This window comes from Amblyomma americanum, chromosome 6, assembly GCF_052857255.1.
Source record: "Amblyomma americanum isolate KBUSLIRL-KWMA chromosome 6, ASM5285725v1, whole genome shotgun sequence".
Taxonomy (NCBI): Eukaryota; Metazoa; Arthropoda; class Arachnida; order Ixodida; family Ixodidae; genus Amblyomma; species Amblyomma americanum.
Genome location: NC_135502.1, coordinates 81855840 through 81878339, shown reverse-complemented (window position 1 = coordinate 81878339; position 22500 = coordinate 81855840). Strand labels below are relative to the sequence as shown.

The following is a 22500-nucleotide window of genomic DNA, read 5'->3' as shown; positions in this document are numbered from 1 at the left end:
ACTGAGCTAATGCGGCGCTTCTTACAGCAGCTCCTTCAGATCAGACATTAGGGAAGCGCTCGCGCCTCTCGGTGCATATTGAATATGGATTTCTATCTCATCGCGTTAATTAGCACACTCATGTTTACCTAACAAAATAAAAAAAGCGGTCAGGCTTCAGCCGCCAGAGAGGATCGAACTCATGACAGCTGGTTTACAAGACCAGCGCTCTGCCACTGAGCTATAGCGGCGCTTCTTACAGCAGCTCCTACAGATCAGACATTAGGGAAGCGCTCGCGCCTCTCGGTGCATATTGAATATGGATTTCTATCTCATCGCATTAATTAGCACACTCATGTTTACCTAACAAAATAAAAAAAGTGGTCAGTCTTCAGCCGCCAGTGAGGATTGAACTCACGCAAGCTGGTTTACGAGACCAGCGCTCTGCCACTGAGCTATAGCGGCGCTTTTTACAGCAGCTCCTTCAGATCAGACATTAGGGAAGCGCTCGCGCCTCTCGGTGCATATTGAATATGGATTTCTATCTCATCGCATTAATTAGCACACTCATGTTTACCTAACAAAATAAAAAATGTGGTCAGTCTTCAGCCGCCAGTGAGGATTGAACTCACGCAAGCTGGTTTACGAGACCAGCGCTCTGCCACTGAGCTATAGCGGCGCTTCTTACAGCAGCTCCTTCAGATCAGACATTAGGGAAGCGCTCGCGCCTCTCGGTGCATATTGAATATGGATTTCTATCTCATCGCATTAATTAGCACACTCATGTTTACCTAACAAATAAAAAAAGTGGTCAGTCTTCAGCCCGCCAGTGAGGATTGAACTCACGCAAGCTGGTTTACGAGACCAGCGCTCTGCCACTGAGCTATAGCGGCGCTTCTTACAGCAGCTCCTTCAGATCAGACATTAGGGAAGCGCTCGCGCCTCTCGGTGCATATTGAATATGGATTTCTATCTCATCGCATTAATTAGCACACTCATGTTTACCTAACAAAATAAAAAAGTGGTCAGTCTTCAGCCGCCAGTGAGGATTGAACTCACGCAAGCTGGTTTACGAGACCAGCGCTTTGCCACTGAGCTATAGCGGCGCTTCTTACAGCAGCTCCTTCAGATCAGACATTAGGAAGCGCTCGCGCCTCTCGGTGCATATTGAATATGGATTTCTATCTCATCGCATTAATTAGCACACTCATGTTTACCTAACAAAATAAAAAAAGTGGTCAGTCTTCAGCCGCCAGTGAGGATTGAACTCACGCAAGCTGGTTTACGAGACCAGCGCTCTGCCACTGAGCTATAGCGGCGCTTCTTACAGCAGCTCCTTCAGATCAGACATTAGGGAAGCGCTCGCGCCTCTCGGTGCATATTGAATATGGATTTCTATCTCATCGCATTAATTAGCACACTCATGTTTACCTAACAAAATAAAAAAAGTGGTCAGGCTTCAGCCGCCAGTGAGAATTGAACTCACGACCGCTGGTTTACGAGACCAGCGCTCTGCCACTGAGCTATAGCGGCGCTTCTTACAGCAGCTCCTTCAGATCAGACATTAGGGAAGCGCTCGCGCCTCTCGGTGCATATTGAATATGGATTTCTATCTCATCGCAATAATTAGAACACTCATGTTTACCTAACAAAATAAAAAAAGTGGTCAGTCTTCAGCCGCCAGTGAGGATTGAACTCACGCAAGCTGGTTTACGAGACCAGCGCTCTGCCACTGAGCTATAGCGGCGCTTCTTACAGCAGCTCCTTCAGATCAGACATTAGGGAAGCGCTCGCGCCCTCTCGGTGCATATTGAATACGGATTTCTATCTCATCGCATTAATTAGCACACTCATGTTTACCTAACAAATAAAAAAAGTGGTCAGTCTTCAGCCGCCAGTGAGGATTGAACTCACGCAAGCTGGTTTACGAGACCAGCGCTCTGCCACTGAGCTATAGCGGCGCTTCTTACAGCAGCTCCTTCAGATCAGACATTAGGGAAGCGCTCGCGCCTCTCGGTGCATATTGAATATGGATTTCTATCTCATCGCATTAATTAGCACACTCATGTTTACCTAACAAAATAAAAAAGTGGTCAGGCTTCAGCCGCCAGTGAGGATTGAACTCACGACCGCTGGTTTACGAGACCAGCGCTCTGCCACTGAGCTATAGCGGCGCTTCTTACAGCAGCTCCTTCAGATCAGACATTAGGGAAGCGCTCGCGCCTCTCGGTGCATATTGAATATGGATTTCTATCTCATCGCAATAATTAGCACACTCATGTTTACCTAACAAAATAAAAAAGTGGTCAGTCTTCAGCCGCCAGTGAGGATTGAACTCACGCAAGCTGGTTTACGAGACCAGCGCTCTGCCACTGAGCTATAGCGGCGCTTCTTACAGCAGCTCCTTCAGATCAGACATTAGGGAAGCGCTCGCGCCTCTCGGTGCATACTGAATATGGATTTCTATCTCATCGCGTTAATTAGCACTCTCATGTTTACCTAACAAAATAAAAAAAGTGGTCAGGCTTCAGCCGCCAGTGAGGATTGAACTCACGCAAGCTGGTTTACGAGACCAGCGCTCTGCCACTGAGCTATAGCGGCGCTTCTTACAGCAGCTCCTTCATATCAGACATTCGGGAAGCGCTCGCGCCTCTCGGTGCATACTGAATATGGATTTCTATCTCATCGCGTTAATTAGCACTCTCATGTTTACCTAACAAAATAAACAAAGTGGTCAGGCTTCAGCCGCCAGTGAGGATCGAACTCACGACCGCTGGTTTACAAGACCCAGCGCTCTGCCACTGAGCTAATGCGGCGCTTCTTACAGCAGCTCCTTCAGATCAGACATTAGGGAAGCGCTCGCGCCTCTCGGTGCATATTGAATATGGATTTCTATCTCATCGCGTTAATTAGCACACTCATGTTTACCTAACAAAATAAAAAAAGCGGTCAGGCTTCAGCCGCCAGAGAGGATCGAACTCATGACAGCTGGTTTACAAGACCAGCGCTCTGCCACTGAGCTATAGCGGCGCTTCTTACAGCAGCTCTACAGATCAGACATTAGGGAAGCGCTCGCGCCTCTCGGTGCATATTGAATATGGATTTCTATCTCATCGCATTAATTAGCACACTCATGTTTACCTAACAAAATAAAAAAAGTGGTCAGTCTTCAGCCGCCAGTGAGGATTGAACTCACGCAAGCTGGTTTACGAGACCAGCGCTCTGCCACTGAGCTATAGCGGCGCTTTTACAGCAGCTCCTTCAGATCAGACATTAGGGAAGCGCTCGCGCCTCTCGGTGCATATTGAATATGGATTTCTATCTCATCGCATTAATTAGCACACTCATGTTTACCTAACAAATAAAAAATGTGGTCAGTCTTCAGCCGCCAGTGAGGATTGAACTCACGCAAGCTGGTTTACGAGACCAGCGCTCTGCCACTGAGCTATAGCGGCGCTTCTTACAGCAGCTCCTTCAGATCAGACATTAGGGAAGCGCTCGCGCCTCTCGGTGCATATTGAATATGGATTTCTATCTCATCGCATTAATTAGCACACTCATGTTTACCTAACAAAATAAAAAAAAGTGGTCAGTCTTCAGCCGCCAGTGAGGATTGAACTCACGCAAGCTGGTTTACGAGACCAGCGCTCTGCCACTGAGCTATAGCGGCGCTTCTTACAGCAGCTCCTTCAGATCAGACATTAGGGAAGCGCTCGCGCCTCTCGGTGCATATTGAATATGGATTTCTATCTCATCGCATTAATTAGCACACTCATGTTTACCTAACAAAATAAAAAAAGTGGTCAGTCTTCAGCCGCCAGTGAGGATTGAACTCACGCAAGCTGGTTTACGAGACCAGCGCTTTGCCACTGAGCTATAGCGGCGCTTCTTACAGCAGCTCCTTCAGATCAGACATTAGGGAAGCGCTCGCGCCTCTCGGTGCATATTGAATATGGATTTCTATCTCATCGCATTAATTAGCACACTCATGTTTACCTAACAAAATAAAAAAAGTGGTCAGTCTTCAGCCGCCAGTGAGGATTGAACTCACGCAAGCTGGTTTACGAGACCAGCGCTCTGCCACTGAGCTATAGCGGCGCTTCTTACCAGCAGCTCCTTCAGATCAGACATTAGGGAAGCGCTCGCGCCTCTCGGTGCATATTGAATATGGATTTCTATCTCATCGCATTAATTAGCACACTCATGTTTACCTAACAAAATAAAAAAAGTGGTCAGGCTTCAGCCGCCAGTGAGATTGAACTCACGACCGCTGGTTTACGAGACCAGCGCTCTGCCACTGAGCTATAGCGGCGCTTCTTACAGCAGCTCCTTCAGATCAGACATTAGGGAAGCGCTCGCGCCTCTCGGTGCATATTGAATATGGATTTCTATCTCATCGCAATAATTAGAACACTCATGTTTACCTAACAAAATAAAAAAAGTGGTCAGTCTTCAGCCGCCAGTGAGGATTGAACTCACGCAAGCTGGTTTACGAGACCAGCGCTCTGCCACTGAGCTATAGCGGCGCTTCTTACAGCAGCTCCTTCAGATCAGACATTAGGGAAGCGCTCGCGCCTCTCGGTGCATATTGAATACGGATTTCTATCTCATCGCATTAATTAGCACACTCATGTTTACCTAACAAAATAAAAAAAGTGGTCAGTCTTCAGCCGCCAGTGAGGATTGAACTCACGCAAGCTGGTTTACGAGGACCAGCGCTCTGCCACTGAGCTATAGCGGCGCTTCTTACAGCAGCTCCTTCAGATCAGACATTAGGAAGCGCTCGCGCCTCTCGGTGCATATTGAATATGGATTTCTATCTCATCGCATTAATTAGCACACTCATGTTTACCTAACAAAATAAAAAAGTGGTCAGGCTTCAGCCGCCAGTGAGGATTGAACTCACGACAGCTGGTTTACGAGACCAGCGCTCTGCCACTGAGCTATAGCGGCGCTTCTTACAGCAGCTCCTTCAGATCAGACATTAGGGAAGCGCTCGCGCCTCTCGGTACATATTGAATATGGATTTCTATCTCATCGCATTAATTAGCACACTCATGTTTACCTAACAAAATAAAAAAAGTGGTCAGTCTTCAGCCGCCAGTGAGGATTGAACTCACGCAAGCTGGTTTACGAGACCAGCGCTCTGCCACTGAGCTATAGCGGCGCTTCTTACAGCAGCTCCTTCAGATCAGACATTAGGGAAGCGCTCGCGCCTCTCGGTGCATATTGAATATGGATTTCTATCTCATCGCATTAATTAGCACACTCATGTTTACCTAACAAAATAAAAAAAGTGGTCAGTCTTCAGCCGCCAGTGAGGATTGAACTCACGCAAGCTGGTTTACGAGACCAGCGCTCTGCCACTGAGCTATAGCGGCGCTTCTTACAGCAGCTCCTTCAGATCAGACATTAGGGAAGCGCTCGCGCCTCTCGGTGCATATTGAATATGGATTTCTATCTCATCGCATTAATTAGCACACTCATGTTTACCTAACAAATAAAAAAAGTGGTCAGGCTTCAGCCGCCAGTAGGATTGAACTCACGCACGCTGGTTTACGAGACAGAGCTCTGCCACTGAGCTATAGCGGCGCTTCTTACAGCAGCTCCTTCATATCAGACATTCGGGAAGCGCTCGCGCCTCTCGGTGCATACTTGAATATGGATTTCTATCTCAATCGCGTTAATTAGCACACTCATGTTTACCTAACAAAATAAACAAAGTGGTCAGGCTTCAGCCGCCAGTAGGATTGAACTCACGACCGCTGGTTTAGGAGACCAGCGCTCTGCCACTGAGCTATAGCGGCGCTTCTTACAGCAGCTCCTTCATATCAGACATTCGGGAAGCGCTCGCGCCTCTCGGTGCATACTGAATATGGATTTCTATCTCATCGCGTTAATTAGCACACTCATGTTTACCTAACAAAATAAACAAAGTGGTCAGGCTTCAGCCGCCAGTGAGGATCGAGCTCACGACCGCTGGTTTACAAGACCAGCGCTCTGCCACTGAGCTAATGCGGCGCTTCTTACAGCAGCTCCTTCAGATCAGACATTAGGAAGCGCTCGCGCCTCTCGGTGCACATTGAATATGGATTTCTATCTCATCGCAATAATTAGCACACTCATGTTTACCTAACAAAATAAAAAAGTGGTCAGTCTTCAGCCGCCAGTGAGGATTGAACTCACGCAAGCTGGTTTACGAGACGACCGCTCTGCCACTGAGCTATAGCGGCGCTTCTTACAGCAGCTCCTTCAGATCAGACATTAGGGAAGCGCTCGCGCCTCTCGGTGCATATTGAATATGGATTTCTATCTCATCGCATTAATTAGCACACTCATGTTTACCTAACAAAATAAAAAAAGTGGTCAGTCTTCAGCCGCCAGTGAGGATTGAACTCACGCAAGCTGGTTTACGAGACCAGCGCTCTGCCACTGAGCTATAGCGGCGCTTCTTACAGCAGCTCCTTCAGATCAGACATTAGGGAAGCGCTCGCGCCTCTCGGTGCATATTGAATATGGATTTCTATCTCATCGCATTAATTAGCACACTCATGTTTACCTAACAAATAAAAAAAGTGGTCAGTCTTCAGCCGCCAGTGAGGATTGAACTCACGACAAGCTGGTTTACGAGACCAGCGCTCTGCCACTGAGCTATAGCGGCGCTTCTTACAGCAGCTCCTTCAGATCAGACATTAGGGTAGCGCTCGCGCCTCTCGCTGCATATTGAATATGGATTTCTATCTCATCGCATTAATTAGCACACTCATGTTTACCTAACAAAATAAAAAAAGTGGTCAGTCTTCAGCCGCCAGTGAGGATTGAACTCACGCAAGCTGGTTTACGAGACCAGCGCTCTGCCACTGAGCTATAGCGGCGCTTCTTACAGCAGCTCCTTCAGATCAGACATTAGGAAGCGCTCGCGCCTCTCGGTGCATATTGAATATGGATTTCTATCTCATCGCATTAATTAGCACACTCAGGTTTACCTAACAAAATAAAAAAAGTGATCAGTCTTCAGCCGCCAGTGAGGATTGAACTCACGCAAGCTGGTTTACGAGACCAGCGCTCTGCCACTGAGCTATAGCGGCGCTTCTTACAGCAGCTCCTTCAGATCAGACATTAGGAAGCGCTCGCGCCTCTCGGTGCATGTTGAATATGGATTTCTATCTCATCGCATTAATTAGCACACTCATGTTTACCTAACAAAATAAAAAAGTGGTCAGTCTTCAGCCGCCAGTGAGGATTGAACTCACGCAAGCTGGTTTACGAGACCAGCGCTCTGCCACTGAGCTATAGCGGCGCTTCTTACAGCAGCTCCTTCAGATCAGACATTAGGGAAGCGCTCGCGCCTCTCGGAGCATATTGAATATGGATTTCTATCTCATCGCATTAATTAGCACACTCATGTTTACCTAACAAAATAAAAAAAGTGGTCAGGCTTCAGCCGCCAGTGAGATTGAACTCACGCAAGCTGGTTTACGAGACCAGCGCTCTGCCACTGAGCTATAGCGGCGCTTCTTACAGCAGCTCCTTCAGATCAGACATTAGGGAAGCGCTCGCGCCTCTCGGTGCATATTGAATATGGATTTCTATCTCATCGCATTAATTAGCACACTCATGTTTACCTAACAAAATAAAAAAAGTGGTCAGTCTTCAGCCGCCAGTGAGGATTGAACTCACGCAAGCTGGTTTACGAGACCAGCGCTCTGCCACTGAGCTATAGCGGCGCTTCTTACAGCAGCTCCCTTCAGATCAGACATTAGGGAAGCGCTCGCGCCTCTCGGTACATATTGAATATGGATTTCTATCTCATCGCATTAATTAGCACACTCATGTTTACCTAACAAAATAAAAAAAGTGGTCAGGCTTCAGCCGCCAGTGAGGATTGAACTCACGCAAGCTGGTTTACGAGACCAGCGCTCTGCCACTGAGCTATAGCGGCGCTTCTTACAGCAGCTCCTTCAGATCAGACATTAGGGAAGCGCTCGCGCCTCTCGGTGCATATTGAATATGGGATTTCTATCACTCATCGCATTAATTAGCACACTCATGTTTACCTAACAAAATAAAAAAAGTGGTCAGTCTTCAGCCGCCAGTGAGGATTGAACTCACGACCGCTGGTTTACGAGACCAGCGCTCTGCCACTGAGCTATAGCGGCGCGCTTCTTACAGCAGCTCCTTCAGATCAGACATTAGGGAAGCGCTCGCGCCTCTCGGTGCATATTGAATATGGATTTCTATCTCATCGCAATAATTAGCACACTCATGTTTACCTAACAAAATAAAAAAGTGGTCAGTCTTCAGCCGCCAGTGAGGATTGAACTCACGCAAGCTGGTTTACGAGACCAGCGCTCTGCCACTGAGCTATAGCGGCGCTTCTTACAGCAGCTCCTTCAGATCAGACATTAGGGTAGCGCTCGCGCCTCTCGGCGCATATTGAACATGGATTTCTATCTCATCGCATTAATTAGCACACTCATGTTTACCTAACAAAATAAAAAAAGTGGTCAGGCTTCAGCCGCCAGTGAGGATTGAACTCACGACCGCTGGTTTACAAGACCAGCGCTCTGCCACTGAGCTATAGCGGCGCTTCTTACAGCAGCTCCTTCAGATCAGACATTAGGGTAGCGCTCGCGCCTCTCGGTGCATATTGAATATGGATTTCTATCTCATCGCATTAATTAGCACACTCATGTTTACCTAACAAAATAAAAAAAAGTGGTCAGTCTTCAGCCGCCAGTGAGGATTGAACTCACGACCGCTGGTTTGACAAGACCAGCGCTCTGCCACTGAGCTATAGCGGCGCTTCTTACAGCAGCTCCTTCAGATCAGACATTAGGGAAGCGCTCGCGCCTCTCGGTGCATATTGAATATGGATTTCTATCTCATCGCATTAATTGGCACACTCATGTTTACCTAAGAAAATAAAAAAGTGGTCAGTCTTCAGCCGCCAGTGAGGATTGAACTCACGACCGCTGGTTTACGAGACCAGCGCTCTGCCACTGAGCTATAGCGGCGCTTCTTACAGCAGCTCCTTCAGATCAGACATTAGGGAAGCGCTCGCGCCTCTCGGTGCATATTGAATATGAATTTCTATCTCATCGCATTAATTAGCACACTCATGTTTACCTAACAAATTAAAAAAGTGGTCAGGCTTCAGCCGCCAGTGAGGATTGAACTCACGACCGCTGGTTTACAACACCAGCGCTCTGCCACTGAGCTATAGAGGCGCTTCTTACAGCAGCTCCTTCAGATCAGACATTAGGGTAGCGCTCGCGCCTCTCGCTGCATATTGAATATGGATTTCTATCTCATCGCATTATTTAGCACACTCATGTTTACCTAACAAGATAAAAAAAGTGGTCAGGCTTCAGCCGCCAGTGAGGATTGAACTCACGACCGCTGGTTTGACAAGAACAGCGCTCTGCCACTGAGCTATAGCGGCGCTTCTTACAGCAGCTCCTTCAGATCAGACATTAGGGTAGCGCTCGCGCCTCTCGCTGCATATTGAATATGGATTTCTATCTCATCGCATTAATTAGCACACTCATGTTTACCTAACAAAATAAAAAAAGTGGTCAGTCTTCAGCCGCCAGTGAGGATTGAACTCACGCAAGCTGGTTTACGAGACCAGCGCTCTGCCACTGAGCTATAGCGGCGCTTCTTACAGCAGCTCCTTCAGATCAGACATTAGGGAAGCTCTCGCGCCTCTCGGTGCATATTGAATATGGATTTCTATCTCATCGCATTAATTAGCACACTCATGTTTACCTAACAAAATAAAAAAAGTGGTCAGTCTTCAGCCGCCAGTGAGGATTGAACTCACGCAAGCTGGTTTACGAGACCAGCGCTCTGCCACTGAGCTATAGCGGCGCTTCTTACAGCAGCTCCTTCAGATCAGACATTAGGGAAGCTCTCGCGCCTCTCGGTGCATATTGAATATGGATTTCTATCTCATCGCATTAATTAGCACACTCATGTTTACCTAACAAAATAAAAAAAGTGGTCAGTCTTCAGCCGCCAGTGAGGATTGAACTCACGCAAGCTGGTTTACGAGACCAGCGCTCTGCCACTGAGCTATAGCGGCGCTTCTTACAGCAGCTCCTTCAGATCAGACATTAGGGAAGCTCTCGCGCCTCTCGGTGCATATTGAATATGGATTTCTATCTCATCGCATTAATTAGCACACTCATGTTTACCTAACAAAATAAAAAAAGTGGTCAGTCTTCAGCCGCCAGTGAGGATTGAACTCACGCAAGCTGGTTTACGAGACCAGCGCTCTGCCACTGAGCTATAGCGGCGCTTCTTACAGCAGCTCCTTCAGATCAGACATTAGGGAAGCTCTCGCGCCTCTCGGTGCATATTGAATATGGATTTCTATCTCATCGCATTATTTAGCACACTCATGTTTACCTAACAAAATAAAAAAGTGGTCAGTCTTCAGCCGCCAGTGAGGATTGAACTCACGCAAGCTGGTTTACGAGACCAGCGCTCTGCCACTGAGCTATAGCGGCGCTTCTTACAGCAGCTCCTTCAGATCAGACATTAGGGAAGCTCTCGCGCCTCTCGGTGCATATTGAATATGGATTTCTATCTCATCGCATTAATTAGCACACTCATGTTTACCTAACAAAATAAAAAAGTGGTCAGTCTTCAGCCGCCAGTGAGGATTGAACTCACGCAAGCTGGTTTACGAGACCAGCGCTCTGCCACTGAGCTATAGCGGCGCTTCTTACAGCAGCTCCTTCAGATCAGACATTAGGGAAGCTCTCGCGCCTCTCGGTGCATATTGAATATGGATTTCTATCTCATCGCATTAATTAGCACACTCATGTTTACCTAACAAAATAAAAAAGTGGTCAGTCTTCAGCCGCCAGTGAGGATTGAACTCACGCAAGCTGGTTTACGAGACCAGCGCTCTGCCACTGAGCTATAGCGGCGCTTCTTACAGCAGCTCCTTCAAATCAGACATTAGGGAAGCTCTCGCGCCTCTCGGTGCATATTGAATATGGATTTCTATCTCATCGCATTAATTAGCACACTCATGTTTACCTAACAAAATAAAAAAAGTGGTCAGTCTTCAGCCGCCAGTGAGGATTGAACTCACGCAAGCTGGTTTACGAGACCAGCGCTCTGCCACTGAGCTATAGCGGCGCTTCTTACAGCAGCTCCTTCAGATCAGACATTAGGGAAGCGCTCGCGCCTCTCGGTGCATATTGAATATGGATTTCTATCTCATCGCATTAAATAGCACACTCATGTTTACCTAACAAAATAAAAAAAGTGGTCAGTCTTCAGCCGCCAGTGAGGATTGAACTCACGCAAGCTGGTTTACGAGACCAGCGCTCTGCCACTGAGCTATAGCGGCGCTTCTTACAGCAGCTCCTTCAGATCAGACATTAGGGAAGCGCTCGCGCCTCTCGGTGAATATTGAATATGGATTTCTATCTCATCGCATTAATTAGCACACTCATGTTTACCTAACAAAATAAAAAAAGTGGTCAGTCTTCAGCCGCCAGTGAGGATTGAACTCACGCAAGCTGGTTTACGAGACCAGCGCTCTGCCACTGAGCTATAGCGGCGCTTCTTACAGCAGCTCCTTCAGATCAGACATTAGGGAAGCTCTCGCGCCTCTCGGTGCATATTGAATATGGATTTCTATCTCATCGCATTAATTAGCACACTCATGTTTACCTAAGAAAATAAAAAAAGTGGTCAGTCTTCAGCCGCCAGTGAGGATTGAACTCACGCAAGCTGGTTTACGAGACCAGCGCTCTGCCACTGAGCTATAGCAGCGCTTCTTACAGCAGCTCCTTCAGATCAGACATTAGGGAAGCGCTCGCGCCTCTCGGTGCATATTGAATATGGATTTCTATCTCATCGCATTAATTAGCACACTCATGTTTACCTAACAAAATAAAAAAAGTGGTCGGTCTTCAGCCGCCAGTGAGGATTGAACTCACGCAAGCTGGTTTACGAGACCAGCGCTCTGCCACTGAGCTATAGCGGCGCTTCTTACAGCAGCTCCTTCAGATCAGACATTAGGGAAGCGCTCGCGCCTCTCGGTGCATATTGAATATGGATTTCTATCTCATCGCATTAATTAGCACACTCATGTTTACCTAACAAAATAAAAAAAGTGGTCAGTCTTCAGCCGCCAGTGAGGATTGAACTCACGCAAGCTGGTTTACGAGACCAGCGCTCTGCCACTGAGCTATAGCGGCGCTTCTTACAGCAGCTCCTTCAGATCAGACATTAGGGAAGCGCTCGCGCCTCTCGGTGCATATTGAATATGGATTTCTATCTCATCGCATTAATTAGCACACTCATGTTTACCTAACAAAATAAAAAAAGTGGTCAGTCTTCAGCCGCCAGTGAGGATTGAACTCACGCAAGCTGGTTTACGAGACCAGCGCTCTGCCACTGAGCTATAGCGGCGCTTCTTACAGCAGCTCCTTCAGATCAGACATTAGGGAAGCGCTCGCGCCTCTCGGTGCATATTGAATATGGATTTCTATCTCATCGCATTAAATAGCACACTCATGTTTACCTAACAAAAAAAAAAAGTGGTCAGTCTTCAGCCGCCAGTGAGGATTGAACTCACGCAAGCTGGTTTACGAGACCAGCGCTCTGCCACTGAGCTATAGCGGCGCTTCTTACAGCAGCTCCTTCATATCAGACATTAGGGAAGCGCTCGCGCCTCTCGGTGCATATTGAATATGGATTTCTATCTCATCGCATTAATTAGCACACTCATGTTTACCTAACAAAATAAAAAAAGTGGTCAGTCTTCAGCCGCCAGTTAGGATTGAACTCACTCAAGCTGGTTTACGAGACCAGCGCTCTGCCACTGAGCTATAGCGGCGCTTCTTACAGCAGCTCCTTCAGATCAGACATTAGGGAAGCTCTCGCGCCTCTCGGTGCATATTGAATATGGATTTCTATCTCATCGCATTAATTAGCACACTCATGTTTACCTAACAAAATAAAAAAAGTGGTCAGTCTTCAGCCGCCAGTGAGGATTGAACTCACGCAAGCTGGTTTACGAGACCAGCGCTCTGCCACTGAGCTATAGCAGCGCTTCTTACAGCAGCTCCTTCAGATCAGACATTAGGGAAGCGCTCGCGCCTCTCGGTGCATATTGAATATGGATTTCTATCTCATCGCATTAATTACCACACTCAAGTTTACCTAACAAAATAAAAAAAGTGGTCGGTCTTCAGCCGCCAGTGAGGATTGAACTCACGCAAGCTGGTTTACGAGACCAGCGCTCTGCCACTGAGCTATAGCGGCGCTTCTTACAGCAGCTCCTTCAGATCAGACATTAGGGAAGCGCTCGCGCCTCTCGGTGCATATTGAATATGGATTTCTATCTCATCGCATTAATTAGCACACTCATGTTTACCTAACAATATAAAAAAAGTGGTCAGTCTTCAGCCGCCAGTGAGGATTGAACTCACGCAAGCTGGTTTACGAGACCAGCGCTCTGCCACTGAGCTATAGCGGCGCTTCTTACAGCAGCTCCTTCAGATCAGACATTAGGGAAGCGCTCGCGCCTCTCGGTGCATATTGAATATGGATTTCTATCTCATCGCATTAATTAGCACACTCATGTTTACCTAACAAAATAAAAAAGTGGTCAGTCTTCAGCCGCCAGTGAGGATTGAACTCACGCAAGCTGGTTTACGAGACCAGCGCTCTGCCACTGAGCTATAGCGGCGCTTCTTACAGCAGCTCCTTCAGATCAGACATTAGGGAAGCGCTCGCGCCTCTCGGTGCATATTGAATATGGATTTCTATCTCATCGCATTAATTAGCACACTCATGTTTACCTAACAAAATAAAAAAAGTGGTCAGGCTTCAGCCGCCAGTGAGGATTGAACTCACGCAAGCTGGTTTACGAGACCAGCGCTCTGCCACTGAGCTATAGCGGCGCTTCTTACAGCAGCTCCTTCAGATCAGACACTAGGGAAGCGCTCGCGCCTCTCGGTGCATATTGAATATGGATTTCTATCTCATCGCATTAATTAGCACACTCATGTTTACCTAACAAAATAAAAAAAGTGGTCAGTCTTCAGCCGCCAGTGAGGATTGAACTCACGCAAGCTGGTTTACGAGACCAGCGCTCTGCCACTGAGCTATAGCGGCGCTTCTTACAGCAGCTCCTTCAGATCAGACATTAGGGAAGCTCTCGCGCCTCTCGGTGCATATTGAATATGGATTTCTATCTCATCGCATTAATTAGCACACTCATGTTTACCTAACAAAATAAAAAAAGTGGTCAGTCTTCAGCCGCCAGTGAGGATTGAACTCACGCAAGCTGGTTTACGAGACCAGCGCTCTGCCACTGAGCTATAGCGGCGCTTCTTACAGCAGCTCCTTCAGATCAGACATTAGGGAAGCTCTCGCGCCTCTCGGTGCATATTGAATATGGATTTCTATCTCATCGCATTAATTAGCACACTCATGTTTACCTAACAAAATAAAAAAAGTGGTCAGTCTTCAGCCGCCAGTGAGGATTGAACTCACGCAAGCTGGTTTACGAGACCAGCGCTCTGCCACTGAGCTATAGCGGCGCTTCTTACAGCAGCTCCTTCAGATCAGACATTAGGGAAGCTCTCGCGCCTCTCGGTGCATATTGAATATGGATTTCTATCTCATCGCATTAATTAGCACACTCATGTTTACCTAACAAAATAAAAAAAGTGGTCAGTCTTCAGCCGCCAGTGAGGATTGAACTCACGCAAGCTGGTTTACGAGACCAGCGCTCTGCCACTGAGCTATAGCGGCGCTTCTTACAGCAGCTCCTTCAGATCAGACATTAGGGAAGCTCTCGCGCCTCTCGGTGCATATTGAATATGGATTTCTATCTCATCGCATTATTTAGCACACTCATGTTTACCTAACAAAATAAAAAAGTGGTCAGTCTTCAGCCGCCAGTGAGGATTGAACTCACGCAAGCTGGTTTACGAGACCAGCGCTCTGCCACTGAGCTATAGCGGCGCTTCTTACAGCAGCTCCTTCAGATCAGACATTAGGGAAGCTCTCGCGCCTCTCGGTGCATATTGAATATGGATTTCTATCTCATCGCATTAATTAGCACACTCATGTTTACCTAACAAAATAAAAAAAGTGGTCAGTCTTCAGCCGCCAGTGAGGATTGAACTCACGCAAGCTGGTTTACGAGACCAGCGCTCTGCCACTGAGCTATAGCGGCGCTTCTTACAGCAGCTCCTTCAGATCAGACATTAGGGAAGCTCTCGCGCCTCTCGGTGCATATTGAATATGGATTTCTATCTCATCGCATTAATTAGCACACTCATGTTTACCTAACAAAATAAAAAAGTGGTCAGTCTTCAGCCGCCAGTGAGGATTGAACTCACGCAAGCTGGTTTACGAGACCAGCGCTCTGCCACTGAGCTATAGCGGCGCTTCTTACAGCAGCTCCTTCAGATCAGACATTAGGGAAGCGCTCGCGCCTCTCGGTGCATATTGAATATGGATTTCTATCTCATCGCATTAAATAGCACACTCATGTTTACCTAACAAAATAAAAAAAGTGGTCAGTCTTCAGCCGCCAGTGAGGATTGAACTCACGCAAGCTGGTTTACGAGACCAGCGCTCTGCCACTGAGCTATAGCGGCGCTTCTTACAGCAGCTCCTTCAGATCAGACATTAGGGAAGCGCTCGCGCCTCTCGGTGCATATTGAATATGGATTTCTATCTCATCGCATTAATTAGCACACTCATGTTTACCTAACAAAATAAAAAAAGTGGTCAGTCTTCAGCCGCCAGTGAGGATTGAACTCACGCAAGCTGGTTTACGAGACCAGCGCTCTGCCACTGAGCTATAGCGGCGCTTCTTACAGCAGCTCCTTCAGATCAGACATTAGGGAAGCTCTCGCGCCTCTCGGTGCATATTGAATATGGATTTCTATCTCATCGCATTAATTAGCACACTCATGTTTACCTAACAAAATAAAAAAAGTGGTCGGTCTTCAGCCGCCAGTGAGGATTGAACTCACGCAAGCTGGTTTACGAGACCAGCGCTCTGCCACTGAGCTATAGCGGCGCTTCTTACAGCAGCTCCTTCAGATCAGACATTAGGGAAGCGCTCGCGCCTCTCGGTGCATATTGAATATGGATTTCTATCTCATCGCATTAATTAGCACACTCATGTTTACCTAACAAAATAAAAAAAGTGGTCAGTCTTCAGCCGCCAGTGAGGATTGAACTCACGCAAGCTGGTTTACGAGACCAGCGCTCTGCCACTGAGCTATAGCGGCGCTTCTTACAGCAGCTCCTTCAGATCAGACATTAGGGAAGCGCTCGCGCCTCTCGGTGCATATTGAATATGGATTTCTATCTCATCGCATTAATTAGCACACTCATGTTTACCTAACAAAATAAAAAAAGTGGTCAGTCTTCAGCCGCCAGTGAGGATTGAACTCACGCAAGCTGGTTTACGAGACCAGCGCTCTGCCACTGAGCTATAGCGGCGCTTCTTACAGCAGCTCCTTCAGATCAGACATTAGGGAAGCGCTCGCGCCTCTCGGTGCATATTGAATATGGATTTCTATCTCATCGCATTAATTAGCACACTCATGTTTACCTAACAAAATAAAAAAAGTGGTCAGTCTTCAGCCGCCAGTGAGGATTGAACTCACGCAAGCTGGTTTACGAGACCAGCGCTCTGCCACTGAGCTATAGCGGCGCTTCTTACAGCAGCTCCTTCAGATCAGACATTAGGGAAGCTCTCGCGCCTCTCGGTGCATATTGAATATGGATTTCTATCTCATCGCATTAATTAGCACACTCATGTTTACCTAACAAAATAAAAAAGTGGTCAGTCTTCAGCCGCCAGTGAGGATTGAACTCACGCAAGCTGGTTTACGAGACCAGCGCTCTGCCACTGAGCTATAGCGGCGCTTCTTACAGCAGCTCCTTCAGAGCAGACATTAGGGAAGCTCTCGCGCCTGTCGGTGCATATTGAATATGGATTTCTATCTCATCGCATTAATTAGCACACTCATGTTTACCTAACAAAATAAAAAAAGTGGTCAGTCTTCAGCCGCCAGTGAGGATTGAACTCACGCAAGCTGGTTTACGATACCAGCGCTCTGCCACTGAGCTATAGCGGCGCTTCTTACAGCAGCTCCTTCAGATCAGACATTAGAGAAGCTCTCGCGCCGCTCGGTGCATATTGAATATGGATTTCTATCTCATCGCATTAATTAGCACACTCATGTTTACCTACCAAAATAAAAAAAGTGGTCAGTCTTCAGCCGCCAGTGAGGATTGAACTCACGCAAGCTGGTTTACGAGACCAGCGCTCTGCCACTGAGCTATAGCGGCGCTTCTTACAGCAGATCCTTCAGATCAGACATTAGGGAAGCTCTCGCGCCTCTCGGTGCATATTGAATATGGATTTCTATCTCATCGAATTAATTAGCACACTCATGTTTACCTAACAAAATAAAAAAAGTGGTCAGTCTTCAGCCGCCAGTGAGGATTGAACTCACGCAAGCTGGTTTACGAGACCAGCGCTCTGCCACTGAGCTATAGCGGCGCTTCTTACAGCAGCTCCTTCAGATCAGACATTAGGGAAGCTCTCGCGCCTCTCGGTGCATATTGAATATGGATTTCTATCTCATCGCATTAATTAGCACACTCATGTTTACCTAACAAAATAAAAAAAGTGGTCAGTCTTCAGCCGCCAGTGAGGATTGAACTCACGCAAGCTGGTTTACGAGACCAGCGCTCTGCCACTGAGCTATAGCGGCGCTTCTTACAGCAGCTCCTTCAGATCAGACATTAGGGAAGCTCTCGCGCCTCTCGGTGCATATTGAATATGGATTTCTATCTCATCGCATTAATTAGCACACTCATGTTTACCTAACAAAATAAAAAAGTGGTCAGTCTTCAGCCGCCAGTGAGGATTGAACTCACGCAAGCTGGTTTACGAGACCAGCGCTCTGCCACTGAGCTATAGCGGCGCTTCTTACAGCAGCTCCTTCAGATCAGACATTAGGGAAGCTCTCGCGCCTCTCGGTGCATATTGAATATGGATTTCTATCTCATCGCATTAATTAGCACACTCATGTTTACCTAACAAATTAAAAAAAGTGGTCAGTCTTCAGCCGCCAGTGAGGATTGAACTCACGCAAGCTGGTTTACGAGACCAGCGCTCTGCCACTGAGCTATAGCGGCGCTTCTTACAGCAGCTCCTTCAGATCAGACATTAGGGAAGCGCTCGCGCCTCTCGGTGCATATTGAATATGGATTTCTATCTCATCGCATTAAATAGCACACTCATGTTTACCTAACAAAAAAAAAAAAGTGGTCAGTCTTCAGCCGCCAGTGAGGATTGAACTCACGCAAGCTGGTTTACGAGACCAGCGCTCTGCCACTGAGCTATAGCGGCGCTTCTTACAGCAGCTCCTTCAGATCAGACATTAGGGAAGCGCTCGCGCCTCTCGGTGCATATTGAATATGGATTTCTATCTCATCGCATTAATTAGCACACTCATGTTTACCTAACAAAATAAAAAAAGTGGTCAGTCTTCAGCCGCCAGTTAGGATTGAACTCACTCAAGCTGGTTTACGAGACCAGCGCTCTGCCACTGAGCTATAGCGGCGCTTCTTACAGCAGCTCCTTCAGATCAGACATTAGGGAAGCTCTCGCGCCTCTCGGTGCATATTGAATATGGATTTCTATCTCATCGCATTAATTAGCACACTCATGTTTACCTAACAAAATAAAAAAAGTGGTCAGTCTTCAGCCGCCAGTGAGGATTGAACTCACGCAAGCTGGTTTACGAGACCAGCGCTCTGCCACTGAGCTATAGCAGCGCTTCTTACAGCAGCTCCTTCAGATCAGACATTAGGGAAGCGCTCGCGCCTCTCGGTGCATATTGAATATGGATTTCTATCTCATCGCATTAATTACCACACTCATGTTTACCTAACAAAATAAAAAAAGTGGTCGGTCTTCAGCCGCCAGTGAGGATTGAACTCACGCAAGCTGGTTTACGAGACCAGCGCTCTGCCACTGAGCTATAGCGGCGCTTCTTACAGCAGCTCCTTCAGATCAGACATTAGGGAAGCGCTCGCGCCTCTCGGTGCATATTGAATATGGATTTCTATCTCATCGCATTAATTAGCACACTCATGTTTACCTAACAAAATAAAAAAAGTGGTCAGTCTTCAGCCGCCAGTGAGGATTGAACTCACGCAAGCTGGTTTACGAGACCAGCGCTCTGCCACTGAGCTATAGCGGCGCTTCTTACAGCAGCTCCTTCAGATCAGACATTAGGGAAGCGCTCGCGCCTCTCGGTGCATATTGAATATGGATTTCTATCTCATCGCATTAATTAGCACACTCATGTTTACCTAACAAAATAAAAAAAGTGGTCAGTCTTCAGCCGCCAGTGAGGATTGAACTCACGCAAGCTGGTTTACGAGACCAGCGCTCTGCCACTGAGCTATAGCGGCGCTTCTTACAGCAGCTCCTTCAGATCAGACATTAGGGAAGCGCTCGCGCCTCTCGGTGCATATTGAATATGGATTTCTATCTCATCGCATTAATTAGCACACTCATGTTTACCTAACAAAATAAAAAAAGTGGTCAGGCTTCAGCCGCCAGTGAGGATTGAACTCACGCAAGCTGGTTTACGAGACCAGCGCTCTGCCACTGAGCTATAGCGGCGCTTCTTACAGCAGCTCCTTCAGATCAGACACTAGGGAAGCGCTCGCGCCTCTCGGTGCATATTGAATATGGATTTCTATCTCATCGCATTAATTAGCACACTCATGTTTACCTAACAAAATAAAAAAAGTGGTCAGTCTTCAGCCGCCAGTGAGGATTGAACTCACGCAAGCTGGTTTACGAGACCAGCGCTCTGCCACTGAGCTATAGCGGCGCTTCTTACAGCAGCTCCTTCAGATCAGACATTAGGGAAGCTCTCGCGCCTCTCGGTGCATATTGAATATGGATTTCTATCTCATCGCATTAATTAGCACACTCATGTTTACCTAACAAAATAAAAAAAGTGGTCAGTCTTCAGCCGCCAGTGAGGATTGAACTCACGCAAGCTGGTTTACGAGACCAGCGCTCTGCCACTGAGCTATAGCGGCGCTTCTTACAGCAGCTCCTTCAGATCAGACATTAGGGAAGCTCTCGCGCCTCTCGGTGCATATTGAATATAGATTTCTATCTCATCGCATTAATTAGCACACTCATGTTTACCTAACAAAATAAAAAAAGTGGTCAGTCTTCAGCCGCCAGTGAGGATTGAACTCACGCAAGCTGGTTTACGATACCAGCGCTCTGCCACTGAGCTATAGCGGCGCTTCTTACAGCAGCTCCTTCAGATCAGACATTAGGGAAGCTCTCGCGCCGCTCGGTGCATATTGAATATGGATTTCTATCTCATCGCATTAATTAGCACACTCATGTTTACCTAACAAAATAAAAAAAGTGGTCAGTCTTCAGCCGCCAGTGAGGATTGAACTCACGCAAGCTGGTTTACGAGACCAGCGCTCTGCCACTGAGCTATAGCGGCGCTTCTTACAGCAGATCCTTCAGATCAGACATTAGGGAAGCTCTCGCGCCTCTCGGTGCATATTGAATATGGATTTCTATCTCATCGAATTAATTAGCACACTCATGTTTACCTAACAAAATAAAAAAAGTGGTCAGTCTTCAGCCGCCAGTGAGGATTGAACTCACGCAAGCTGGTTTACGAGACCAGCGCTCTGCCACTGAGCTATAGCGGCGCTTCTTACAGCAGCTCCTTCAGATCAGACATTAGGGAAGCTCTCGCGCCTCTCGGTGCATATTGAATATGGATTTCTATCTCATCGCATTAATTAGCACACTCATGTTTACCTAACAAAATAAAAAAAGTGGTCAGTCTTCAGCCGCCAGTGAGGATTGAACTCACGCAAGCTGGTTTACGAGACCAGCGCTCTGCCACTGAGCTATAGCGGCGCTTCTTACAGCAGCTCCTTCAGATCAGACATTAGGGAAGCTCTCGCGCCTCTCGGTGCATATTGAATATGGATTTCTATCTCATCGCATTAATTAGCACACTCATGTTTACCTAACAAAATAAAAAAAGTGGTCAGTCTTCAGCCGCCAGTGAGGATTGAGCTCACGCAAGCTGGTTTACGAGACCAGCGCTCTGCCACTGAGCTATAGCGGCGCTTCTTACAGCAGCTCCTTCAGATCAGACATTAGGGAAGCTCTCGCGCCTCTCGGTGCATATTGAATATGGATTTCTATCTCATCGCATTAATTAGCACACTCATGTTTACCTAACAAAATAAAAAAAGTGGTCAGTCTTCAGCCGCCAGTGAGGATTGAACTCACGCAAGCTGGTTTACGAGACCAGCGCTCTGCCACTGAGCTATAGCGGCGCTTCTTACAGCAGCTCCTTCAGATCAGACATTAGTGAAGCTCTCGCGCCTCTCGGTGCATATTGAATATGGATTTCTATCTCATCGCAATAATTAGCACACTCATGTTTACCTAACAAAATAAAAAAAGTGGTCAGTCTTCAGCCGCCAGTGAGGATTGAACTCACGCAAGCTGGTTTACGAGACCAGCGCTCTGCCACTGAGCTATAGCGGCGCTTCTTACAGCAGCTCCTTCAGATCAGACATTAGGGAAGCTCTCGCGCCTCTCGGTGCATATTGAATATGGATTTCTATCTCATCGCATTAATTAGCACACTCATGTTTACCTAACAAAATAAAAAAAGTGGTCAGTCTTCAGCCGCCAGTGAGGATTGAACTCACGCAAGCTGGTTTACGAGACCAGCGCTCTGCCACTGAGCTATAGCGGCGCTTCTTACAGCAGCTCCTTCAGATCAGACATTAGGGAAGCTCTCGCGCCTCTCGGTGCATATTGAATATGGATTTCTATCTCATCGCATTAATTAGCACACTCATGTTTACCTAACAAAATAAAAAAAGTGGTCAGTCTTCAGCCGCCAGTGAGGATTGAACTCACGCAAGCTGGTTTACGAGACCAGCGCTCTGCCACTGAGCTATAGCGGCGCTTCTTACAGCAGCTCCTTCAGATCAGACATTAGGGAAGCGCTCGCGCCTCTCGGTGCATATTGAATATGGATTTCAATCTCATCGCATTAATTAGCACACTCATGTTTACCTAACAAAATAAAAAAAGTGGTCAGTCTTCAGCCGCCAGTGAGGATTGAACTCACGCAAGCTGGTTTACGAGACCAGCGCTCTGCCACTGAGCTATAGCGGCGCTTCTTACAGCAGCTCCTTCAGATCAGACATTAGGGAAGCGCTCGCGCCTCTCGGTGCATATTGAATATGGATTTCTATCTCATCGCATTAATTAGCACACTCATGTTTACCTAACAAAATAAAAAAAGTGGTCAGTCTTCAGCCGCCAGTGAGGATTGAACTCACGCAAGCTGGTTTACGAGACCAGCGCTCTGCCACTGAGCTATAGCGGCGCTTCTTACAGCAGCTCCTTCAGATCAGACA

The 22500-nt window shown here is 47.2% G+C and overlaps 91 non-coding genes across 91 annotated transcripts in view; all 91 read right to left on the bottom strand.

The window, feature by feature from the left end:
* Nucleotides 1–16, bottom strand: part of TRNAT-UGU (transfer RNA threonine (anticodon UGU)) — a 72-nt gene extending 56 nt beyond the window's left edge. The window contains exon 1 of the tRNA in view: nucleotides 1–16. This exon is cut by the window's left edge and continues 56 nt beyond it. This is a non-coding gene — a tRNA (tRNA-Thr).
* Nucleotides 17–158: 142 nt separating this feature from the next.
* On the bottom strand, nucleotides 159–230 carry TRNAT-UGU (transfer RNA threonine (anticodon UGU)). Its single transcript has one exon. It is a non-coding gene; the product is annotated as a tRNA-Thr (tRNA).
* Nucleotides 231–372: 142 nt separating this feature from the next.
* TRNAT-CGU (transfer RNA threonine (anticodon CGU)) lies at nucleotides 373–444 on the bottom strand. The gene has a single exon. It is a non-coding gene; the product is annotated as a tRNA-Thr (tRNA).
* A 142-nt stretch (nucleotides 445–586) lies between these two features.
* On the bottom strand, nucleotides 587–658 carry TRNAT-CGU (transfer RNA threonine (anticodon CGU)). Its single transcript has one exon. It is a non-coding gene; the product is annotated as a tRNA-Thr (tRNA).
* A 355-nt stretch (nucleotides 659–1013) lies between these two features.
* On the bottom strand, nucleotides 1014–1085 carry TRNAT-CGU (transfer RNA threonine (anticodon CGU)). Its single transcript has one exon. It is a non-coding gene; the product is annotated as a tRNA-Thr (tRNA).
* A 141-nt stretch (nucleotides 1086–1226) lies between these two features.
* On the bottom strand, nucleotides 1227–1298 carry TRNAT-CGU (transfer RNA threonine (anticodon CGU)). Its single transcript has one exon. It is a non-coding gene; the product is annotated as a tRNA-Thr (tRNA).
* A 142-nt stretch (nucleotides 1299–1440) lies between these two features.
* TRNAT-CGU (transfer RNA threonine (anticodon CGU)) lies at nucleotides 1441–1512 on the bottom strand. Its single transcript has one exon. It is a non-coding gene; the product is annotated as a tRNA-Thr (tRNA).
* Nucleotides 1513–1654: 142 nt separating this feature from the next.
* Nucleotides 1655–1726, bottom strand: TRNAT-CGU (transfer RNA threonine (anticodon CGU)). Its single transcript has one exon. It is a non-coding gene; the product is annotated as a tRNA-Thr (tRNA).
* A 142-nt stretch (nucleotides 1727–1868) lies between these two features.
* Nucleotides 1869–1940, bottom strand: TRNAT-CGU (transfer RNA threonine (anticodon CGU)). The gene has a single exon. It is a non-coding gene; the product is annotated as a tRNA-Thr (tRNA).
* Nucleotides 1941–2081: 141 nt separating this feature from the next.
* Nucleotides 2082–2153, bottom strand: TRNAT-CGU (transfer RNA threonine (anticodon CGU)). The gene has a single exon. It is a non-coding gene; the product is annotated as a tRNA-Thr (tRNA).
* A 141-nt stretch (nucleotides 2154–2294) lies between these two features.
* TRNAT-CGU (transfer RNA threonine (anticodon CGU)) lies at nucleotides 2295–2366 on the bottom strand. The gene has a single exon. It is a non-coding gene; the product is annotated as a tRNA-Thr (tRNA).
* A 142-nt stretch (nucleotides 2367–2508) lies between these two features.
* On the bottom strand, nucleotides 2509–2580 carry TRNAT-CGU (transfer RNA threonine (anticodon CGU)). Its single transcript has one exon. It is a non-coding gene; the product is annotated as a tRNA-Thr (tRNA).
* Nucleotides 2581–2722: 142 nt separating this feature from the next.
* Nucleotides 2723–2795, bottom strand: TRNAT-UGU (transfer RNA threonine (anticodon UGU)). Its single transcript has one exon. It is a non-coding gene; the product is annotated as a tRNA-Thr (tRNA).
* A 142-nt stretch (nucleotides 2796–2937) lies between these two features.
* Nucleotides 2938–3009, bottom strand: TRNAT-UGU (transfer RNA threonine (anticodon UGU)). Its single transcript has one exon. It is a non-coding gene; the product is annotated as a tRNA-Thr (tRNA).
* A 141-nt stretch (nucleotides 3010–3150) lies between these two features.
* On the bottom strand, nucleotides 3151–3222 carry TRNAT-CGU (transfer RNA threonine (anticodon CGU)). Its single transcript has one exon. It is a non-coding gene; the product is annotated as a tRNA-Thr (tRNA).
* A 140-nt stretch (nucleotides 3223–3362) lies between these two features.
* Nucleotides 3363–3434, bottom strand: TRNAT-CGU (transfer RNA threonine (anticodon CGU)). Its single transcript has one exon. It is a non-coding gene; the product is annotated as a tRNA-Thr (tRNA).
* A 143-nt stretch (nucleotides 3435–3577) lies between these two features.
* TRNAT-CGU (transfer RNA threonine (anticodon CGU)) lies at nucleotides 3578–3649 on the bottom strand. The gene has a single exon. It is a non-coding gene; the product is annotated as a tRNA-Thr (tRNA).
* A 142-nt stretch (nucleotides 3650–3791) lies between these two features.
* Nucleotides 3792–3863, bottom strand: TRNAT-CGU (transfer RNA threonine (anticodon CGU)). Its single transcript has one exon. It is a non-coding gene; the product is annotated as a tRNA-Thr (tRNA).
* Nucleotides 3864–4005: 142 nt separating this feature from the next.
* TRNAT-CGU (transfer RNA threonine (anticodon CGU)) lies at nucleotides 4006–4077 on the bottom strand. The gene has a single exon. It is a non-coding gene; the product is annotated as a tRNA-Thr (tRNA).
* Nucleotides 4078–4220: 143 nt separating this feature from the next.
* Nucleotides 4221–4291, bottom strand: TRNAT-CGU (transfer RNA threonine (anticodon CGU)). The gene has a single exon. It is a non-coding gene; the product is annotated as a tRNA-Thr (tRNA).
* Nucleotides 4292–4433: 142 nt separating this feature from the next.
* Nucleotides 4434–4505, bottom strand: TRNAT-CGU (transfer RNA threonine (anticodon CGU)). Its single transcript has one exon. It is a non-coding gene; the product is annotated as a tRNA-Thr (tRNA).
* Nucleotides 4506–4860: 355 nt separating this feature from the next.
* On the bottom strand, nucleotides 4861–4932 carry TRNAT-CGU (transfer RNA threonine (anticodon CGU)). The gene has a single exon. It is a non-coding gene; the product is annotated as a tRNA-Thr (tRNA).
* Nucleotides 4933–5074: 142 nt separating this feature from the next.
* TRNAT-CGU (transfer RNA threonine (anticodon CGU)) lies at nucleotides 5075–5146 on the bottom strand. The gene has a single exon. It is a non-coding gene; the product is annotated as a tRNA-Thr (tRNA).
* A 142-nt stretch (nucleotides 5147–5288) lies between these two features.
* TRNAT-CGU (transfer RNA threonine (anticodon CGU)) lies at nucleotides 5289–5360 on the bottom strand. The gene has a single exon. It is a non-coding gene; the product is annotated as a tRNA-Thr (tRNA).
* A 355-nt stretch (nucleotides 5361–5715) lies between these two features.
* Nucleotides 5716–5786, bottom strand: TRNAR-CCU (transfer RNA arginine (anticodon CCU)). The gene has a single exon. It is a non-coding gene; the product is annotated as a tRNA-Arg (tRNA).
* A 142-nt stretch (nucleotides 5787–5928) lies between these two features.
* Nucleotides 5929–6000, bottom strand: TRNAT-UGU (transfer RNA threonine (anticodon UGU)). Its single transcript has one exon. It is a non-coding gene; the product is annotated as a tRNA-Thr (tRNA).
* Nucleotides 6001–6354: 354 nt separating this feature from the next.
* TRNAT-CGU (transfer RNA threonine (anticodon CGU)) lies at nucleotides 6355–6426 on the bottom strand. Its single transcript has one exon. It is a non-coding gene; the product is annotated as a tRNA-Thr (tRNA).
* Nucleotides 6427–6567: 141 nt separating this feature from the next.
* TRNAT-CGU (transfer RNA threonine (anticodon CGU)) lies at nucleotides 6568–6640 on the bottom strand. Its single transcript has one exon. It is a non-coding gene; the product is annotated as a tRNA-Thr (tRNA).
* A 142-nt stretch (nucleotides 6641–6782) lies between these two features.
* Nucleotides 6783–6854, bottom strand: TRNAT-CGU (transfer RNA threonine (anticodon CGU)). Its single transcript has one exon. It is a non-coding gene; the product is annotated as a tRNA-Thr (tRNA).
* A 141-nt stretch (nucleotides 6855–6995) lies between these two features.
* Nucleotides 6996–7067, bottom strand: TRNAT-CGU (transfer RNA threonine (anticodon CGU)). Its single transcript has one exon. It is a non-coding gene; the product is annotated as a tRNA-Thr (tRNA).
* A 140-nt stretch (nucleotides 7068–7207) lies between these two features.
* Nucleotides 7208–7279, bottom strand: TRNAT-CGU (transfer RNA threonine (anticodon CGU)). The gene has a single exon. It is a non-coding gene; the product is annotated as a tRNA-Thr (tRNA).
* A 355-nt stretch (nucleotides 7280–7634) lies between these two features.
* Nucleotides 7635–7706, bottom strand: TRNAT-CGU (transfer RNA threonine (anticodon CGU)). Its single transcript has one exon. It is a non-coding gene; the product is annotated as a tRNA-Thr (tRNA).
* Nucleotides 7707–7849: 143 nt separating this feature from the next.
* Nucleotides 7850–7921, bottom strand: TRNAT-CGU (transfer RNA threonine (anticodon CGU)). Its single transcript has one exon. It is a non-coding gene; the product is annotated as a tRNA-Thr (tRNA).
* Nucleotides 7922–8066: 145 nt separating this feature from the next.
* TRNAT-CGU (transfer RNA threonine (anticodon CGU)) lies at nucleotides 8067–8138 on the bottom strand. The gene has a single exon. It is a non-coding gene; the product is annotated as a tRNA-Thr (tRNA).
* Nucleotides 8139–8281: 143 nt separating this feature from the next.
* Nucleotides 8282–8353, bottom strand: TRNAT-CGU (transfer RNA threonine (anticodon CGU)). Its single transcript has one exon. It is a non-coding gene; the product is annotated as a tRNA-Thr (tRNA).
* Nucleotides 8354–8495: 142 nt separating this feature from the next.
* On the bottom strand, nucleotides 8496–8567 carry TRNAT-UGU (transfer RNA threonine (anticodon UGU)). The gene has a single exon. It is a non-coding gene; the product is annotated as a tRNA-Thr (tRNA).
* Nucleotides 8568–8924: 357 nt separating this feature from the next.
* On the bottom strand, nucleotides 8925–8996 carry TRNAT-CGU (transfer RNA threonine (anticodon CGU)). The gene has a single exon. It is a non-coding gene; the product is annotated as a tRNA-Thr (tRNA).
* Nucleotides 8997–9137: 141 nt separating this feature from the next.
* Nucleotides 9138–9209, bottom strand: TRNAT-UGU (transfer RNA threonine (anticodon UGU)). The gene has a single exon. It is a non-coding gene; the product is annotated as a tRNA-Thr (tRNA).
* Nucleotides 9210–9566: 357 nt separating this feature from the next.
* Nucleotides 9567–9638, bottom strand: TRNAT-CGU (transfer RNA threonine (anticodon CGU)). The gene has a single exon. It is a non-coding gene; the product is annotated as a tRNA-Thr (tRNA).
* A 142-nt stretch (nucleotides 9639–9780) lies between these two features.
* TRNAT-CGU (transfer RNA threonine (anticodon CGU)) lies at nucleotides 9781–9852 on the bottom strand. Its single transcript has one exon. It is a non-coding gene; the product is annotated as a tRNA-Thr (tRNA).
* A 142-nt stretch (nucleotides 9853–9994) lies between these two features.
* On the bottom strand, nucleotides 9995–10066 carry TRNAT-CGU (transfer RNA threonine (anticodon CGU)). Its single transcript has one exon. It is a non-coding gene; the product is annotated as a tRNA-Thr (tRNA).
* A 142-nt stretch (nucleotides 10067–10208) lies between these two features.
* TRNAT-CGU (transfer RNA threonine (anticodon CGU)) lies at nucleotides 10209–10280 on the bottom strand. The gene has a single exon. It is a non-coding gene; the product is annotated as a tRNA-Thr (tRNA).
* Nucleotides 10281–10421: 141 nt separating this feature from the next.
* TRNAT-CGU (transfer RNA threonine (anticodon CGU)) lies at nucleotides 10422–10493 on the bottom strand. The gene has a single exon. It is a non-coding gene; the product is annotated as a tRNA-Thr (tRNA).
* Nucleotides 10494–10634: 141 nt separating this feature from the next.
* Nucleotides 10635–10706, bottom strand: TRNAT-CGU (transfer RNA threonine (anticodon CGU)). Its single transcript has one exon. It is a non-coding gene; the product is annotated as a tRNA-Thr (tRNA).
* Nucleotides 10707–10847: 141 nt separating this feature from the next.
* On the bottom strand, nucleotides 10848–10919 carry TRNAT-CGU (transfer RNA threonine (anticodon CGU)). Its single transcript has one exon. It is a non-coding gene; the product is annotated as a tRNA-Thr (tRNA).
* A 142-nt stretch (nucleotides 10920–11061) lies between these two features.
* On the bottom strand, nucleotides 11062–11133 carry TRNAT-CGU (transfer RNA threonine (anticodon CGU)). The gene has a single exon. It is a non-coding gene; the product is annotated as a tRNA-Thr (tRNA).
* A 142-nt stretch (nucleotides 11134–11275) lies between these two features.
* On the bottom strand, nucleotides 11276–11347 carry TRNAT-CGU (transfer RNA threonine (anticodon CGU)). Its single transcript has one exon. It is a non-coding gene; the product is annotated as a tRNA-Thr (tRNA).
* Nucleotides 11348–11489: 142 nt separating this feature from the next.
* Nucleotides 11490–11561, bottom strand: TRNAT-CGU (transfer RNA threonine (anticodon CGU)). Its single transcript has one exon. It is a non-coding gene; the product is annotated as a tRNA-Thr (tRNA).
* Nucleotides 11562–11917: 356 nt separating this feature from the next.
* Nucleotides 11918–11989, bottom strand: TRNAT-CGU (transfer RNA threonine (anticodon CGU)). The gene has a single exon. It is a non-coding gene; the product is annotated as a tRNA-Thr (tRNA).
* A 142-nt stretch (nucleotides 11990–12131) lies between these two features.
* Nucleotides 12132–12203, bottom strand: TRNAT-CGU (transfer RNA threonine (anticodon CGU)). The gene has a single exon. It is a non-coding gene; the product is annotated as a tRNA-Thr (tRNA).
* Nucleotides 12204–12345: 142 nt separating this feature from the next.
* TRNAT-CGU (transfer RNA threonine (anticodon CGU)) lies at nucleotides 12346–12417 on the bottom strand. The gene has a single exon. It is a non-coding gene; the product is annotated as a tRNA-Thr (tRNA).
* A 141-nt stretch (nucleotides 12418–12558) lies between these two features.
* Nucleotides 12559–12630, bottom strand: TRNAT-CGU (transfer RNA threonine (anticodon CGU)). Its single transcript has one exon. It is a non-coding gene; the product is annotated as a tRNA-Thr (tRNA).
* A 570-nt stretch (nucleotides 12631–13200) lies between these two features.
* Nucleotides 13201–13272, bottom strand: TRNAT-CGU (transfer RNA threonine (anticodon CGU)). Its single transcript has one exon. It is a non-coding gene; the product is annotated as a tRNA-Thr (tRNA).
* Nucleotides 13273–13414: 142 nt separating this feature from the next.
* On the bottom strand, nucleotides 13415–13486 carry TRNAT-CGU (transfer RNA threonine (anticodon CGU)). Its single transcript has one exon. It is a non-coding gene; the product is annotated as a tRNA-Thr (tRNA).
* A 141-nt stretch (nucleotides 13487–13627) lies between these two features.
* On the bottom strand, nucleotides 13628–13699 carry TRNAT-CGU (transfer RNA threonine (anticodon CGU)). The gene has a single exon. It is a non-coding gene; the product is annotated as a tRNA-Thr (tRNA).
* Nucleotides 13700–13841: 142 nt separating this feature from the next.
* Nucleotides 13842–13913, bottom strand: TRNAT-CGU (transfer RNA threonine (anticodon CGU)). Its single transcript has one exon. It is a non-coding gene; the product is annotated as a tRNA-Thr (tRNA).
* Nucleotides 13914–14055: 142 nt separating this feature from the next.
* TRNAT-CGU (transfer RNA threonine (anticodon CGU)) lies at nucleotides 14056–14127 on the bottom strand. Its single transcript has one exon. It is a non-coding gene; the product is annotated as a tRNA-Thr (tRNA).
* Nucleotides 14128–14269: 142 nt separating this feature from the next.
* Nucleotides 14270–14341, bottom strand: TRNAT-CGU (transfer RNA threonine (anticodon CGU)). Its single transcript has one exon. It is a non-coding gene; the product is annotated as a tRNA-Thr (tRNA).
* Nucleotides 14342–14483: 142 nt separating this feature from the next.
* On the bottom strand, nucleotides 14484–14555 carry TRNAT-CGU (transfer RNA threonine (anticodon CGU)). Its single transcript has one exon. It is a non-coding gene; the product is annotated as a tRNA-Thr (tRNA).
* A 142-nt stretch (nucleotides 14556–14697) lies between these two features.
* On the bottom strand, nucleotides 14698–14769 carry TRNAT-CGU (transfer RNA threonine (anticodon CGU)). Its single transcript has one exon. It is a non-coding gene; the product is annotated as a tRNA-Thr (tRNA).
* A 141-nt stretch (nucleotides 14770–14910) lies between these two features.
* Nucleotides 14911–14982, bottom strand: TRNAT-CGU (transfer RNA threonine (anticodon CGU)). The gene has a single exon. It is a non-coding gene; the product is annotated as a tRNA-Thr (tRNA).
* A 142-nt stretch (nucleotides 14983–15124) lies between these two features.
* TRNAT-CGU (transfer RNA threonine (anticodon CGU)) lies at nucleotides 15125–15196 on the bottom strand. Its single transcript has one exon. It is a non-coding gene; the product is annotated as a tRNA-Thr (tRNA).
* A 141-nt stretch (nucleotides 15197–15337) lies between these two features.
* Nucleotides 15338–15409, bottom strand: TRNAT-CGU (transfer RNA threonine (anticodon CGU)). The gene has a single exon. It is a non-coding gene; the product is annotated as a tRNA-Thr (tRNA).
* A 142-nt stretch (nucleotides 15410–15551) lies between these two features.
* Nucleotides 15552–15623, bottom strand: TRNAT-CGU (transfer RNA threonine (anticodon CGU)). Its single transcript has one exon. It is a non-coding gene; the product is annotated as a tRNA-Thr (tRNA).
* Nucleotides 15624–15765: 142 nt separating this feature from the next.
* On the bottom strand, nucleotides 15766–15837 carry TRNAT-CGU (transfer RNA threonine (anticodon CGU)). Its single transcript has one exon. It is a non-coding gene; the product is annotated as a tRNA-Thr (tRNA).
* A 142-nt stretch (nucleotides 15838–15979) lies between these two features.
* On the bottom strand, nucleotides 15980–16051 carry TRNAT-CGU (transfer RNA threonine (anticodon CGU)). The gene has a single exon. It is a non-coding gene; the product is annotated as a tRNA-Thr (tRNA).
* A 142-nt stretch (nucleotides 16052–16193) lies between these two features.
* Nucleotides 16194–16265, bottom strand: TRNAT-CGU (transfer RNA threonine (anticodon CGU)). The gene has a single exon. It is a non-coding gene; the product is annotated as a tRNA-Thr (tRNA).
* A 142-nt stretch (nucleotides 16266–16407) lies between these two features.
* On the bottom strand, nucleotides 16408–16479 carry TRNAT-CGU (transfer RNA threonine (anticodon CGU)). Its single transcript has one exon. It is a non-coding gene; the product is annotated as a tRNA-Thr (tRNA).
* Nucleotides 16480–16621: 142 nt separating this feature from the next.
* TRNAT-CGU (transfer RNA threonine (anticodon CGU)) lies at nucleotides 16622–16693 on the bottom strand. The gene has a single exon. It is a non-coding gene; the product is annotated as a tRNA-Thr (tRNA).
* A 141-nt stretch (nucleotides 16694–16834) lies between these two features.
* TRNAT-CGU (transfer RNA threonine (anticodon CGU)) lies at nucleotides 16835–16906 on the bottom strand. Its single transcript has one exon. It is a non-coding gene; the product is annotated as a tRNA-Thr (tRNA).
* Nucleotides 16907–17262: 356 nt separating this feature from the next.
* Nucleotides 17263–17334, bottom strand: TRNAT-CGU (transfer RNA threonine (anticodon CGU)). Its single transcript has one exon. It is a non-coding gene; the product is annotated as a tRNA-Thr (tRNA).
* A 142-nt stretch (nucleotides 17335–17476) lies between these two features.
* On the bottom strand, nucleotides 17477–17548 carry TRNAT-CGU (transfer RNA threonine (anticodon CGU)). The gene has a single exon. It is a non-coding gene; the product is annotated as a tRNA-Thr (tRNA).
* Nucleotides 17549–17690: 142 nt separating this feature from the next.
* TRNAT-CGU (transfer RNA threonine (anticodon CGU)) lies at nucleotides 17691–17762 on the bottom strand. The gene has a single exon. It is a non-coding gene; the product is annotated as a tRNA-Thr (tRNA).
* A 141-nt stretch (nucleotides 17763–17903) lies between these two features.
* TRNAT-CGU (transfer RNA threonine (anticodon CGU)) lies at nucleotides 17904–17975 on the bottom strand. Its single transcript has one exon. It is a non-coding gene; the product is annotated as a tRNA-Thr (tRNA).
* A 142-nt stretch (nucleotides 17976–18117) lies between these two features.
* On the bottom strand, nucleotides 18118–18189 carry TRNAT-CGU (transfer RNA threonine (anticodon CGU)). The gene has a single exon. It is a non-coding gene; the product is annotated as a tRNA-Thr (tRNA).
* A 142-nt stretch (nucleotides 18190–18331) lies between these two features.
* TRNAT-CGU (transfer RNA threonine (anticodon CGU)) lies at nucleotides 18332–18403 on the bottom strand. The gene has a single exon. It is a non-coding gene; the product is annotated as a tRNA-Thr (tRNA).
* Nucleotides 18404–18973: 570 nt separating this feature from the next.
* On the bottom strand, nucleotides 18974–19045 carry TRNAT-CGU (transfer RNA threonine (anticodon CGU)). The gene has a single exon. It is a non-coding gene; the product is annotated as a tRNA-Thr (tRNA).
* Nucleotides 19046–19187: 142 nt separating this feature from the next.
* TRNAT-CGU (transfer RNA threonine (anticodon CGU)) lies at nucleotides 19188–19259 on the bottom strand. The gene has a single exon. It is a non-coding gene; the product is annotated as a tRNA-Thr (tRNA).
* Nucleotides 19260–19401: 142 nt separating this feature from the next.
* On the bottom strand, nucleotides 19402–19473 carry TRNAT-CGU (transfer RNA threonine (anticodon CGU)). Its single transcript has one exon. It is a non-coding gene; the product is annotated as a tRNA-Thr (tRNA).
* A 142-nt stretch (nucleotides 19474–19615) lies between these two features.
* On the bottom strand, nucleotides 19616–19687 carry TRNAT-CGU (transfer RNA threonine (anticodon CGU)). The gene has a single exon. It is a non-coding gene; the product is annotated as a tRNA-Thr (tRNA).
* A 142-nt stretch (nucleotides 19688–19829) lies between these two features.
* On the bottom strand, nucleotides 19830–19901 carry TRNAT-CGU (transfer RNA threonine (anticodon CGU)). Its single transcript has one exon. It is a non-coding gene; the product is annotated as a tRNA-Thr (tRNA).
* A 142-nt stretch (nucleotides 19902–20043) lies between these two features.
* On the bottom strand, nucleotides 20044–20115 carry TRNAT-CGU (transfer RNA threonine (anticodon CGU)). The gene has a single exon. It is a non-coding gene; the product is annotated as a tRNA-Thr (tRNA).
* A 356-nt stretch (nucleotides 20116–20471) lies between these two features.
* Nucleotides 20472–20543, bottom strand: TRNAT-CGU (transfer RNA threonine (anticodon CGU)). Its single transcript has one exon. It is a non-coding gene; the product is annotated as a tRNA-Thr (tRNA).
* A 142-nt stretch (nucleotides 20544–20685) lies between these two features.
* Nucleotides 20686–20757, bottom strand: TRNAT-CGU (transfer RNA threonine (anticodon CGU)). Its single transcript has one exon. It is a non-coding gene; the product is annotated as a tRNA-Thr (tRNA).
* Nucleotides 20758–20899: 142 nt separating this feature from the next.
* On the bottom strand, nucleotides 20900–20971 carry TRNAT-CGU (transfer RNA threonine (anticodon CGU)). Its single transcript has one exon. It is a non-coding gene; the product is annotated as a tRNA-Thr (tRNA).
* A 356-nt stretch (nucleotides 20972–21327) lies between these two features.
* TRNAT-CGU (transfer RNA threonine (anticodon CGU)) lies at nucleotides 21328–21399 on the bottom strand. Its single transcript has one exon. It is a non-coding gene; the product is annotated as a tRNA-Thr (tRNA).
* A 142-nt stretch (nucleotides 21400–21541) lies between these two features.
* TRNAT-CGU (transfer RNA threonine (anticodon CGU)) lies at nucleotides 21542–21613 on the bottom strand. Its single transcript has one exon. It is a non-coding gene; the product is annotated as a tRNA-Thr (tRNA).
* A 142-nt stretch (nucleotides 21614–21755) lies between these two features.
* On the bottom strand, nucleotides 21756–21827 carry TRNAT-CGU (transfer RNA threonine (anticodon CGU)). Its single transcript has one exon. It is a non-coding gene; the product is annotated as a tRNA-Thr (tRNA).
* Nucleotides 21828–21969: 142 nt separating this feature from the next.
* TRNAT-CGU (transfer RNA threonine (anticodon CGU)) lies at nucleotides 21970–22041 on the bottom strand. The gene has a single exon. It is a non-coding gene; the product is annotated as a tRNA-Thr (tRNA).
* A 142-nt stretch (nucleotides 22042–22183) lies between these two features.
* TRNAT-CGU (transfer RNA threonine (anticodon CGU)) lies at nucleotides 22184–22255 on the bottom strand. The gene has a single exon. It is a non-coding gene; the product is annotated as a tRNA-Thr (tRNA).
* Nucleotides 22256–22397: 142 nt separating this feature from the next.
* Nucleotides 22398–22469, bottom strand: TRNAT-CGU (transfer RNA threonine (anticodon CGU)). Its single transcript has one exon. It is a non-coding gene; the product is annotated as a tRNA-Thr (tRNA).
* Between the last annotated feature and the right edge of the window lie 31 nt (nucleotides 22470–22500).